Source organism: Cucumis melo, chromosome 11 (assembly GCF_025177605.1).
Source record: "Cucumis melo cultivar AY chromosome 11, USDA_Cmelo_AY_1.0, whole genome shotgun sequence".
NCBI classification, from domain to species: domain Eukaryota; kingdom Viridiplantae; phylum Streptophyta; class Magnoliopsida; order Cucurbitales; family Cucurbitaceae; genus Cucumis; species Cucumis melo.
In genome coordinates, this window is record NC_066867.1 from 23,981,835 (window position 1) to 23,996,568 (window position 14,734).

At 36.3% G+C, this 14,734-nt stretch overlaps 1 long non-coding RNA gene across 1 annotated transcript; it reads right to left on the minus strand.

Moving 5' to 3' along the window:
- Positions 1-9,812: 9,812 nt before the first annotated feature.
- LOC127144068 (uncharacterized) lies at positions 9,813-10,473 on the minus strand. The gene is made up of 2 exons (XR_007815687.1): positions 10,389-10,473; positions 9,813-10,044 (listed from the first exon to the last, which is right to left on the minus strand). It is a non-coding gene; the product is annotated as an uncharacterized LOC127144068 (long non-coding RNA).
- Between the last annotated feature and the right edge of the window lie 4,261 nt (positions 10,474-14,734).

Here is a 14,734-nt window from a genome sequence, read left to right on the forward strand (position 1 = left end):
TCTATGGGAGTCACTTCCCATTTTACTCTTGAACACGCTATTACCTTCAACGCTTCCCTGGCCAAACCCCTTGTAGGTTTTGTAAGAATCTCTTGCCCTAGATATTTCACGTTGTTGGGGAAGTCATACAACTCATTTATGACCTTCGTGTTGAAGTGAAGTTTTTTGCCCTCAATCGTGACGAATATATTGGAAGGGCTTAATTCTGCATTATAGAATTATGGACCACATCCATTTTGATCTTGGTGACCCTAGTGAAGAATTTTCTCCAACCAAACGTTGAATTAAGGAAGAGAGAAAATCTGGGAGGGTTCCATTGAAAGTGAATATACCTTTCTCCATTTTGATTTTTCTATCTTTACCTTTCTTGGGTCTCTTTAGGTCTTGATGACCCTGCCTTGAATTTCTTTACTTTTCTGGTTTCTGCGGTTTTTAATCCATTACATTCTTGCGATAGCCTTCCTTCATCTGGGATTATCACGTTCATCTCTTTGTCTCTTTCGTCTGCCACTTTTTTTAGGCGTTTTGCCCCTTGCTCCCTTATGGCCTTCCTTTTGACCATTACTTTTTCTACTTGCTCATCTGTTGCGAGCACATCCTTTTTCTCTCCTCTATTCTTTTTCTAGTATCTTTACTCTTCGCCAATTTCTCTTTCACCCCTGCCATTGCTCAAGTGCTTTTTACTTTTTTTTTTTTAAATTTGAGGCTAGTGCGATACTCATCGTGTAAACCTTTATCTACGGATTTCTTCACCCTTCTCTCAGTGTTCCTCCATCATCCTCCCGGTATCTTCTCTTTCCCTTTTCCTTCTTTCTTCTTCTCCTCTGACTCTCCTCTCTCTTTCTTCCTCGTTCTTCCTCTTCTCTATGTTTTCTTGCTCTTTTTTCAACCTTTTCCCTTCCCTCCTTGCTACCTTATAAGAAGGAGACTAAGGCCTCCCAATCTTCATTTACTTCAATTTCAATGGTTGTGTCAATTGCCAACCCCTTACCCACTAATACTTTTCTTTTCCCATGCTTCAAATGCTTGTAATCTGGGAGAGGTTGGTTGACGATTTCTCCTCGTCCCTCGGTTCCTCTTGTTGATCCAAATTGCTTAGATCCCCAAATATTTCTTCTTCTTCTCTTCTTCTTAAAATCGCCATATATGATTGGTTTTTGGATTTGCCTCAATAGACGTTGACCTTATTCTGAAGCAGGTTATCAGAACGCACCGTTGAAGGGTTTTCTATGATTTTAGTCTTCACAAAATCCTTCCTTGCAAAGCCCTCAGGCCTTGCACTTTGTGAGGAGGGTGTGGTGGATTTTTGGTCAAATAGAGTGGGTTTCCTTGTAAAGGTCCTTTTGCGGGGTGAGGTATTTGAGGATTCCTCCTTCCTTTTTAGTAATTTGGAAGTTTTGAAAAATTCGAGAGTAGATTTTTGATGATCGGCCATTTGGGATGAAAAAGGGAGGTTGAGGTTTTTGATGAATTTTTCAGTGAAGCTTAAGAACAACGAGAGAAAGTCTAGAGAGGGATTAAGGGCTAGAATGCAAAATGAGGCTCTTTGAAGATTTCGTTTGCTATTTATTACCAAAATACGCTGACGAGGTCATCATTAGCGTGTAATGCATTTAATAATCTCTGACACCTAGGCGGTGCATCTCTTCAATATTGAGGAATGACATTGCATTAAATGCAACTCTTCGATTTCTACCCCACGAGGTATTTTTTCCTGGACATCTCCAATTTTGAGCGGGAAACTAATCATGGTCTTTTCGTCTAGAATCATTTCATGTGCCTTTTATCATGTCACACTCTAGTACTTAGCCAAAATTTTTTTCCTTCTCCTATTTGCTTTAAAGACACAAAATTTTGTATCTAAAAAGCAGTAAAAGAAAGCGGTAAAGAAAGTAGTAAAGTTTGTGAAATAAATAGACAAATGAAAGAATAAAAGAAAAAGGAATAAAATGAAAAGAAAGAAAGAAAAATAAAGTGAGAAAATTGATGCTAAAAATGATACATCCGCATTAAAATGTGTTCGCGATAAACATACAAATGCATCATCGCGTCAAGGAAATATAAATGAAGGCGTTCTACTTTAAATCCACAGAGATTTTGATGCAATCTTCGTCTTCATAATACACCTTGAGCCTTTGTCCGTTAACCTTGAACATGTTATCTCCATTTAGTGATGCAATCTCCATAGCACCATGTGTCAAGATCTCTTTGACCACAAACGACCTAGACCATCGCGAACAAGTTTTCTTCGAAACAGACATAAACACAAGTTAAAGAGTAGTATCTTTTGCGTAGGATACAACTCGCGTTTACAGATGTTGCGATCATGCCATGCCTTCGCTTTTTTCTTGTAGATTTTGACGTTCTCCTAGGCTTGAGAACACCACTCTTGAAGTTCATGCAGCTGGAGCAACCTCGCCTCTTCTGCGGCGTTATGATCCAAGTTCAACTTTTTGCATGCCCACATTACCTTATGTTCGAACTCTAATGGTAATTGACATGCTTTCTCGAGGACTAATGCATACGTAGTCATTCCAATTGGTATCTTATATGCGGTACGATATGCCCATATTGTCAAATTCAAGTTACTAGCCCAGTTCTTGTGGGAAGAATTCACCACTTTCTCCAAAATATTCTTGGTTTCACGGTTGGAGACTTTCGCCTGACCATTTGTTTGAGGGTGGTAGGCAGTGGCAATCTTGTGGGTTATAGTGTACTTTGTAAGTAGTTTAGCTATGGTGCGATTAATAAATTGTGAACCTTAATCACTTATTAGGGCTTTTTGCTTCCTGAAACATGAGAAGATAATCTTTCTTAGAAACTTACTAATCGTAATTGCATCATTTTTTGTGCAAGATATGGCTTCAACCCATTTAGGGACATAATCAGCGACCAACAAGATGTAGATATGGTCACCATATTGCACGAAAGGAGCCATAAAGTTTATTCCCTCACACGCCAAAGAGCTCAATGTCTAAGATTAACCATTGGGGTATTTCATTGTGATTGGAGATATTTCCTAATCTTTGGCACTAATCACAATTGACCAAAAACTTCCTCGTATCTTGAAGTAAAGTAGGCCAAAAGTACCCACTTTGCAAAACCTTTACAACCCTTTTTTGCTCGCTAAAGTGTCCTCTATAAGGCGCGTTATGACACTTGGTGAGGAACTCTTTTGTTTCATATTCTAGAACACATTGTCTTAAGATGTGGTCTGGCCCCAACTTATAAAGAAAAGGTTTGTCCCATCTATAAAATATGTATTCATGAAACAATTTCTTTCTCTACTAGCTATTGAAGTCTTGTGACCATGTTTTAGATACTAGATAATTGACTATGCCTGCGAACTAGGGTTTCCTCTCTTTAACGTGGAATAGCTGCTCATCAGGAAAGAAGTCTTCATTGTACTTCTTTTTGTGTTGAAAAGGCTATTTGTTAGACGCGATAAGTAATCTGCTACCTAGTTCTCGGTACCTTTGCGGTCTATAATCTCCAAATCAAATTCTTGGAGCAAGGATATCCATTTGATTAACCATGGTTTAACATCTTTCTTCACCATTAAATATCTGATTAGAGCCAACAATGTAACTTCTGTAGTTTTCAATTGCAAATATTACCGCGAGCAATTCTTTTTCTGTTGTGGTATAATTCTCTTGAGCTTCATTCAAAATCTTGCTCGTATAGTAATAGGATGGATCACTTTATCTTTCTCATGTCCAAGCATAGCCCCTATCACTACATCACTTATGTCGCATATAAATTCAAAGGGTTGCGACCAATTAAGAGTGATGAGGATAGGTGTTGAGGTCAACGTGTCTTTGAGTGTTTGGAACGCCTGGTGGCATTTTTCATAAAAAATATAGGGTTGTTTCACGCTTAGTAGGTTGCTGAATGGCTTAGCTATTTGAGATAATCTTATGATGAATCTTTTATAGAACCCATATCCCAATCTTCGTAGGATCCACTTCTCGTTCCGCATGGGATATCTTGTGCCCAAGCATAATTCTCTCATTTACCATGAAGTGAGACTTTTCTAATTAAGCACGAGTCGGGTCACTCTTTGTATCTCTTCAAAACTTTCTTCAAGCTATTTAGACATTCAGTGAATGAGGCCTTAAAGACTGAGATATCATCCATAAACATTTCCACTGATCTCTCAAGAAAGTCTGAGAATATCGTTATAATGCACCTTTTAAATGTCCCTGAGGCGTGGCATAATCCAAATGGCATGTGATAAAACTTAAACATGCCGTAGGGACATGTAAACGTTGTTTAGTGCTGATCCTCTGGGTGCAATAGTTGTTTGGTTATAAGCAGAGTAGTCATCCATAAAGTAGTAGTACTTCTTTCAAGCAAGCCTTTCCAACATTTGGACAATGAAAGGCAGGGGGAAGTAGACTTTCTTAGTTGTCGTGTTCAATTTATGGTAGTCCATATAAATCCTCCACCCTATGACTCACTACTACAAAACTGGGGTTACTTGACGCTTTTCAATATGTCAAGTATTGGTTTACTTGACGCTTTTCAATATGTCAACTAATCCAGTGTCAAGAATAAGGAAGGTTTACTTGACAGTTTCTAAGTGTCAAGTATAATTATACTTGACATTGAAAAAACGTCAAGTATATAACTATAATTGACAGTTTTTATGCGTCAACTAATCCAGTGTCAAGAATAAGGGGGTTTTGTTTTTGACAGGTTTTACACGTCAAGTGAAATTATACTTGACAGTTTATAGGTATCAAGTATATAAGGTTTGTTCAAATAAAAAATTATATATTTGAAAATATCCATATATTTTATCATTTACCTGTTTTGAAGTCCAGCAATATTAAAATACACATCAATTGAAAAATTGAATCAACCCAAACTTTCAATCAAAGAACTAACAAATTGCATATATATCCTTGAATATACATATAGTTAGTCATTACATACTTATAACTAATTAGGAACATCGTTCTTATTCATATTACAAAAATAAGTTATGATCATCATTCTTAAGTATAAAACACAAAGTATATGTAATAATAAGAAACAAAGACATCACCGTCCTTCAAGCCCTACACTCTTAGATAACTCCAAACTCAAAGTCTCATGATTGTTATCATCAACTTCTTGAAATCTACAAACAAAATGAGAACAACATTAAAACTAAGAACTCTAACTTTTAAGTCTAAGACCTTTGATACTATAATTATGTCCTTGAAATAGACACAAAATGTAGGATCTCTATGAAGTATTGGACGCTTACAAACATACATTAAGAATTAGTGGATGGTTGCTCACACAATTATCAAAAGAATAAGAGAGAACACATGAGATGTCATAGTACTTAGATGCTTTTTTTTTTTTTAAAAAAAGACTTTGTTTTAAACAAAATCAATAACTTCTTTAAGAGAACATAGGCTAAAGCAAATGAAAAACCTAAAAGTGGAGAAGAAAAAACATTACAGATTTATGCTTTCGGGTTTTGTAGTTGAAGATTCTCATCATTCTTTCTCTTTCCATGAAGTCGTGAACATAAACTTGAACCCCTAACTAGTTCACCTATATCCACTATAAATGTCGATATAAACATAAACTTCTAACAATAGCCTAAACTTTCCATCAATGTCGATATAAACAAAATATATTTGTAGCCTAAAGGTGTACCATATCAAAATTAGTTCACCTATATCCACTATCAACAAAACTAGTTTAGCTATATTAAATATCAACAAAATAACAACAAAACTAGTTCCCCTATATCCAATATCAACAAAACTACTTCAATACAAACAAAAATAGTGACATACATGAAGATTTTCTTTTCTAACTACAATATATATATATATAAACCCAACTTGTACTTTAATCCATACATAAAAAGTAAGTTTAGTTCTTCTTCGCTCTCACTATGGGTTGAATTAAAGATAAAAAAAGAAAACATAACAAATACTAAGATATATATGATCGTTTCATAATATTAAATGTATTATTCTATATCTTAGAAAAACTAAAGGAGATCTTATTTCAACTAATGAGATAGTATTTCGGGAATGATTTAAACTGCAAGGTAAAATGTATGAGAAAATAAACGTTTTGTATGGAATGAAAAGTTTGCATATGAAATGATCCATAGGTGCTACGTGTAGCATTACATGGATTTCTACGTTGATGCAGAACAAAGTCTTAACAGCACATTAGATAACATATCGATGCAGTACATCATAATAATACACGAGTACATAAGGTATAATTTATATGCAATCGATAAATGAAGCATAGTGAAGAGGTAAAAGGAAAGAAACTTCATCAGACCCAGAAACCAATATCGACTCCTTTTGGAACTAGAACACGTCACAGTGTCTTCTTTCTCCAACCACTCCTCACAAATCCCCAATTCCAAAATTCGATCACCGTCAATGAACTGGGAATTCAAATCATCACCTCTGTCGATCAGTGCAAAGGAAGGCGGCGAACGATAGAACAAATCAGCCCATGAATCGACCATAGCTACATTTTTAGCGACATCAAGGCGACCAAGAAAGTTAATCTCTGCTACGACGACAAGAGCGATGAACAGAGGCATCGCATTTGACCATTTTTTCTTGGCCGATATCGGAGCCCTACTGGACACCGGTAACTCCTCGGCAGTGGCCCATGATCGGGACCCTCTTTGATTCACGGTAATGCTCATCGTTCCAAATCAAATTAAATCTCCCTAATTTGATTTATAATTCCCCTAAATTCAAAATCTGGGGGAGTTTGAGAACACAGAGATAGACAGACGTTTGAACGCGGTGTCGACTACAATAAAATCTATTATTAGATTATTCTAATATGTGACGGATGAACGCAATGGGCAAACGACGAACAAAATGGGTAGACGGAAGATGAACACAATGCACAGACGACCACAACGCGCAGATGGAAGAGACGGCGGCTGCTTGCGAGAGACGACGAACATGCACAGAGGGAAGAGACGGCGGCGGCTTACGAGCGACGACGAACACAATGCGCTGCAAGCGACGACGAAGATAACACGTAGATGGAAGAGACAGTGGCGGCAAGCGAGCAACGACGAACACGACACGCGGACGGAAGCCACACCGACGGCTTGCGAGTGACGATGAACACCACGCACAGACGGAAGAGATGGCGAACGCGAACTGGGGCAGACGGAAGATCGATATTGGTGGCCTGTGTGTGTCTTCAATTCGTGAAATTAAAATGTGGGGGAAAAATTAGGGTTTTTTTATTAAATTTGGAAAAAAAGGGAAATTTGAGAAAGTTAAATTAAAAGAAGGAAAAATTATTGAACAATATATATTACTTGACATTTTTTAAATGTCAAGTAATTAAAATAAATTTTGACTCTTTTAACCTGTCAAGTATTTAAAAAAAGAAACAAAAATATGGGTTTTTCACTCTTTCTTATTTTTGACGTTTTTTTATGTTACTTGACAGTTTTTATTAAAACTATCAAGTATATCAATTATAAAAGCGTCAAGTAAACCAAGTTTTGTAGTAGTGACTGTTCACGTTGGGATTAGTTCATTATTCTCATTTTACCCAATAGTCATCCTACCTTTCTTAGCACTGCAAGAAATCTGAACCGACATTAAAGGGCTTTAATGTCACTTGACAACCGTCATCTTTGCGAGCGTTATTAAAGGCCTTTAATGTCGGTTTAAAAATGACATTAAAGGCCTTTAATGTCAGTTTTCAACCGACATCTTTGATAGTGTTATTGAAGCCCTTTAATGTCGATTGGGCTTTAATGTCAGTTTTAAACCGACATCTTTGATAGTGTTATTTAAGCCCTTTAATGTCGACTGGGCTATGATGTCGTTTTAAAACCGACATTAAAGAGGCTAATAATGTCAGTTTAAAACCAACATTAAAGGCTTGTTTTTGTCCATTTTTAGAAATTTATATTTATTTAATTGTTGTATTATTGTCCATTTTTTATAAACCAACATTGAATCCATATAGATAAATATTTTTTTCTCGCTCCAACAAATTAATAAAATTAATATTATTTTAGAAACTATAATATTTATCTTTTAAATTTGTATACACAAAATGAAAACTTAATATTGTGTTTATATATACATTCTACAATAGTACATGAAACAAGATCCTAATACAAGACTTAAATAAGAAATTCTAAACGTCTTCTCAGTCTTCAACCTTCAACGATCGCCTGGCTATCTACACAATCGCTTAGCTTTCAATTTGATGACTTCAATCATTCTACAAGCAATATCAAAATAAACCATTTAATCTGATAACTTCTGATTTCTATCATCTCCATTATTACAAACAAACATGTCAAGCATAGTAGTAAGCAGTTTTATCACTAGAAAAAAACCATAAACATACCCAAACCCAATTACAAAAACATTCAAACCCACTCATAAAGAAATGTATATATCAAAATAATTTTTGGAATATGTAGAAATTGTCATTGTACACATTCAAATGTCTATCTCCCAAACATTTTTATATACAGAATCATTTTCCATGGTCGAATTGCTTCTTCCTTAACACTTAACAGTACACAAAATCATTAAACTAATAGAGTAAAATAAATAACTGCCCTGAACACTCTTCCTTGCATCATATTATTTAAATTTACAAAGAAGACAAGAGAGGAGAGTTTTCAGCTGGATCTTACAATATCAATGGCATGAACCAAATCATCGAACTTTGCTCCAGTTACTTCTTTAACGACATTCTTATCCTTTAGAATTTTGAAAGTTGGCACCACTTTTATCCCAAGTTCCTTTGCCAATGGCTGCCAGATAAAGACAATTTAAGTGTTCTTACTTCTTATATGAACTATTCTGCAAATACATTTCTAATTTCCAGCAAGAAATTAGGGATCATGAGATGAACCTTATTGTCTTGGTTGTAATCAAGCTTTAGAAAGACAACGTCAAGATATTTGTTCAGTCTACTACTCATTACAAGACAAAGTAAGAAAAAGCAAGTTATTTTTATAAATAACAGAAAAGGAGCAAACAGACAAGCAACAACTTATGCATCAAGTACATGAGCTCTAAGAAAAATTGAGAATAAAGAGCATTAAATAATATAAAAAAAATCCAACTTTAGAAATCAAAACTTTATTAGAGTCATACATGTAAAATGATGAAATCTTTGGAAAAAGTGAAAAGTTTGAGGTGTTTTTTACATCCTCTATATTGCAGAAACCCAAACAGAAAAAATGACTGCCGAAAATTTTCAAACACTTACAGATAGTGTAGACCGTTTAGCTGAGCAAAAGATGTTGGTATCGGACAAGAGAACCGGTTGTTTGAGAGATCTAATGTTTGAAGCAATGGGACAGTTCCAAGTTCAATGGGAATTGGATCGAAAATGTTGTTATTCTGCAGCAACCTTCAAATTTGGATAAGAAATAAAACAGTAAGAAAACTAAACGAAACGTAGTAAATCCATGGTGCGCTATGTTTTTAAAGAAACTATCATATACCAGGATATTATTGTTGAGAAAACATAGTAGATGGGAGAACACAAAAGAAGGCATAACTCTTAATTACGATCTTCGACTAAACAGAGCAAAGAAACCCACACTTCCAACCAAAATAAATTTGAAACTAAAAAAAGATTTCATATCACTTGCTTCAATTCTTAGAATTTTTTTTAAGAACTAATCATCAGCAGCAGCATATACTGTTGTGACTTATTCTAACATATCACACACACATATATACTGTAACATATCACGAAATCATTTGACGTCAATAACTAACCTCAGTTAAAGAAACTATTGGAGAATTCAGAATATCGACCTATTCCTCTTACAAACTAACTAATTCAATAACCAGAGAAATTAAGCATTAAATCTACACAAATCCATAGGAAGAAAGATGATATGTCTTCAACTACTATCCATTTACTTACAAGAATTTCAAGCATCATCAGCTCAGAAACTTGATTCAAGTATCTCCTCAATCTACTCCCTCATTTCCTGCTGACATCGAACTGAAAACTTGACATTTCTTTTGGTCACTATAGGGGCACAAATAATGTCTGAAACATATCCCGAAAAGCGAGCCAATTGGGAAATCAGCCATGAATAGATTAAGAGTAAACATGAAGAGTCTGCATTATCATAAATATGGGCTGCAAAAATCAACCAAAGGGATCTTTAGTGTACTTAAAATCTCTTTTTTAGAATTGTACCATATCCAATGCCTGCTTCTATTTTATATGCTCTCTTTCACCTTCTACAAAAACATCTTCATGAAAAGGATCTATACTTCTTTCAGCCTTGGAATTATTTTCAATATTTGTACTATCAAAGACAGCTCCAGTATTTACCACTCCATTTCTTTAAAGAATATCTAATTCTTGAAAATATGGACACGTCTTACCATTTGCAATACTAGCCTTCCCAGTTACAATGGTCCTTTTGAAATATTTGTTCATATTTTCCCATTTTTCTTTGCACTTCTTTGCTGAACGCCTGTAACCATCTTCTGCATCTCAATTGATATCTCCTCCCACACGTTTTAAAGTGTGCAGTAAGGACTTAGAGAAGAAGCTTACATTGGAGTGGAGAGTCTTTTGAACTTGTCTCACACGTAGCAACCTCATCTAATTCCCAAAACAGGTTGGTTGTGGAAAATATTTTCGCTGCCTTGATTGTCGTCTTGGTTTGAAAGTTTTAGTGTGTGATCAAACGGTAAAACTACTACTTCAAAGCTATCACAATGACATGTTCTTATTTGTCTTTCTTCATAACCTTTGAAATTGCCATCAAGATATGCTAGAAAGGAATCAACCAAAGTAGCCTACAAACCCAAGAAAAGAATCTGAAAATTAACAAACAAGATAAATGACAATATCTAAGAAGCATTCAAAACAAGAAGCACCATACCAAGTCGAAAAGCCTAATGAAAGTATAAGAAATAAGTCAACTAGAGTTTACATACGAACGTAGCAACTAAATTAAACTAGCATACAAAAGAAAAGTGTTGAAATCTGAACGTAAGAAAGTTACTAACCATTTTCTAAGCTTCGCTAGAAGATTTATAAAGCTTCCCTGATTGTAAACAATTCAGCGCCAAGTTGAAGAACATCTGAATATCAAATTTTCAATTTCCAGAGTTAAGGGAACATATGTATATATTAAACCTAAAAGGATAAAACCACACATAAATGCTTTAACACAAAAGAAAATCCCTAACCTCGAATGAAACTATGTTCTCCAATTTCGTATGGAAAAAGAACTGAAGTATAGAAAATGAGATTTCACAGCAAGAACAAGAAGAAAGAATGCCGATGAAGTCTCGAAAGAGTAGGAAAAGCTATTTAGCGACTAGAGGTCGACGAAAGGGCTGGGCACGGTGGTAACGAAGGCTGGACACGAATGCGTAAATGTAAGGAACGAGGACGACGAATGGATGACGAACGAGCACAACAGTGACAGACGCAACGGTGGCTGGGCACGAGGGACGACGACAACTGTGTGCGCAGTGACTATTCGCCAGAGAAGAGAGGGTTGAAAGTGAGATTGAGAAGAGATGGAAGAAATTGATAAGGAGAGGGAAGAAATCATGTGGCATGGCATCATGAGAAAGAAAAGAGTAAAGTAAGAGAGAAGATACTTAAGTTTTTAAAAAATAAAAAAAAATTAATTATACCTTTAATGTCGGTTTGAAACCGACATTAAAGCTCTCTCTTTAATGTTGGATTAAAACCGACATTAAACATCCACATTTTAAAAAGCGACATTAAAGCTCCATTTTCATTTTTTTCAACCGACATTAAAGACCATATTTCTTCTAGTGTAGGTACGCATTGTACTGGGCTGACCCATTCACTATCAACGATTGGATAAATCACCCCGTGTCAAGCCACTTGATGATTTCTTTCTTTACTACCTTTTTCTCTGTGGGGTTTAATCGCCTCTGATATTAAATGGTGCCTGCAAATCCTTCCTCCAACATGATCGTATGCATGCAATAGGCGGGCTTATGCCTTGAATGTTCGCTAGAGTCCATCCTATTGCCTTTTGTGGCGTTTTAGCAAATTCAATTACACCATTTCTTCTGCGACATTCAATTGGGAGAAGATGATGACGGACAGAGTGTCATTCTCCCAAAATATACATACTTCAGGTGGTTGGGCAATGGGTTTACCTCTAACTTTGGTGGCTCTTTAATTGATGGCTTATTCTTTTTCTTGCTTTTGGTTTATAGATCCAAAAGTTTAAACTTCCTTGTGTCAGATACGACTTTGATTTCCTCTAAGATGCCTTTGAGGTCTTCATCTTCAAAGAATTCTTCAAGGTTGTATACGTCACACAATACTTTATCCTCAATATTCTACCTAAGGGTTTCAATTGCGTTGCAGTTCTCAACATCTACGTGAAATTTCAATGCGCTTGCAATGTTGAAAGTTATTTCTTAATCATTCACATTGTTAATTCCCTTTGGTGGACATCTATTAAGGTACGGCCTGTTGGCAAAAATGGTTGCCCCAAAATAATAGGAACCTTCATATTAGCTTCGTAGTCCAGTATAATGAAGTCTACGAAAAGTATGAATTTGTCCACCTTCAACAAGAAATCTTCAATTTTACCTTCAGGACGCACAATGGATCTGTCAGCTAACTGGAGCGCTATTTTTGTTGGTTGAGCCTCTTCTATTTGTAATTTCTCGAAGATTGAGAGAGGTATCAAGTTGATACTTGCTCCAAGGTCACATAATGCATGACCTAGATCTATGTCGCTTGATGAATAGGAACTTCCAGGATCCTTCATCTTCTTGGGTTCTTCGTCTTAAAGAAAAAACTCTTGAAGGAGGAGGTAGTGTAGGATTGAAAGATGACGATTGATTCGATGCCATCCTTGATTTTTCGTCTCGCCTGGTGTCCTCCACTTCCTTTTTTTTCTATACGTCATTGTTCTACAAAAAAAGAAGTATCATTCTTTAAAGAGATAACAAAAGGATTAGAAATATTTCTTGGAGTGCCATTGTTGGCATTAGAAGTAGAAGTAGAATTTCTACGTTCGAAGTCTGGTTCGCAGATGGTCAAATTTCTCCCACCTTGCTAGGCATTTCAATGTTGCTCGAGAGGGATCTCCGTGGTCTACTAGAGAAATAGTTGGTTAGCTACCTCAATTACAACTTCAAATTTCTGATGGCTGTGGCTTGGGTCTGCAAAAGGACATCATTCCTGTGAATGTACTTGCAGAGAAGGCTCTCCTTTGATGATGAGGAGGATGAAGTAGTGGTGGCTTGTTGTTGTTAAGGTGGAGAATAATGTGGTCTATTATGGTGGTGCCTTTGGTGATAAACAAGTGCTTCACTACATTGGTCACGATGACGATCTTGTCGCCTTTGACTTTTGAGCTGATCCTCCCCACCTAAAGTTGGGGTGATTCCTCCTACCTGGTTTGTAAGTGTCAGAGTATGGGTAGTGCTTGACGTATGTGTCTGTCTCATGATTAAGTGGGCACGCATCGGTGTTATGCAGGTCGCCACATCACATGTAATATATTTCATCCTCATGTTTTGCCACCTGATATATAAACTTCCTACGACATTAACTTGTGATGATGCCATAGATTGTAGCAGGTTGTTCATCGCGGTTACTTTATCTTGCAATGCCATCATTGCATTTCTATTTCCTCCTCTTCAATCTTTCCTCGTCCTCTTTGGCTAGAACCAAAGCCATCATCATCCCATTCTTGACTGTTGCTAGCCATAGAGTACATCGTAGATTTAATCTAGTTGTAGGAGCTCTTTAGCATTCTTTCTACAAATAATGTATCAACCGTTTGCTGAGTATCTTTTCTGAGCTCAAAATAGAACACCTCTGTCAACACATATTTGGGAATGCCCTTGTGGGGGCACAACTTCACCATCCTTTTGAATCTGTTCCACGGGTTTGCAACTTCTCTTTATCCCTCTGCTTGAAGAGCATCATGTCCTGCCTTCTTCTAGCATTCTCGATGGGTGAGAAGAATTTCTTCATGAACTTCATAATCAAGTCTTCCCATGTTGTTATTTCCCTATGTTTTAGGGAGTTGGCCCATCCTTTCGCCTTATCCCTCAGCAGAGCGGGAAGAGGATGAACTGCAATTAATCCATAGATATGCCAGACATATGGTATGACGCGCAGATAGAGTAGAAGCTGCGTATATGTTCGTGTGGATCTTCGTCTAGATATCCATCGAATTTTCCAATGTTTTGAATCATTTGCAGCATAAACAGGTTTGATTTCAAATCGTGAATTTTCACTAAACTCAAGATATGCGATCTCAGGGTTATAGTCATATAGTTTAGGTGAAGCGTCAGACCTTATTGGTCTGTCCAAGTCATGAGCCAAATAAGTAGGTTTAGGCTATTGGGCATCTTGATTAACAGGGACACCTTGATTGTTTTAGTTGTTCATTCTATCTGCTTGTTATCTCGTCTATCGTATTCTTTTGTTCCTCCAAAGGGTTCATTCGATTTTAGGGTCAAACACGAATGTCGGGTTGTCACCGTCACTCATAAACTTATTTACACGTTCTTTGGCTAAAATGTGCAATTCAGCTGAAACAGAACTTTTGCATAAGATTTAATGCAACGATTAAATCAAAAATGGAAAAATTACTAATCCCTCGGTAATGGCACCCAAAACTTGGTACTTGATTTTTTGCTTATTATGTTATTATGCGATATACATTATGTGCAAAATTTATTCGTGGATTTTTCATGCGAAGCTC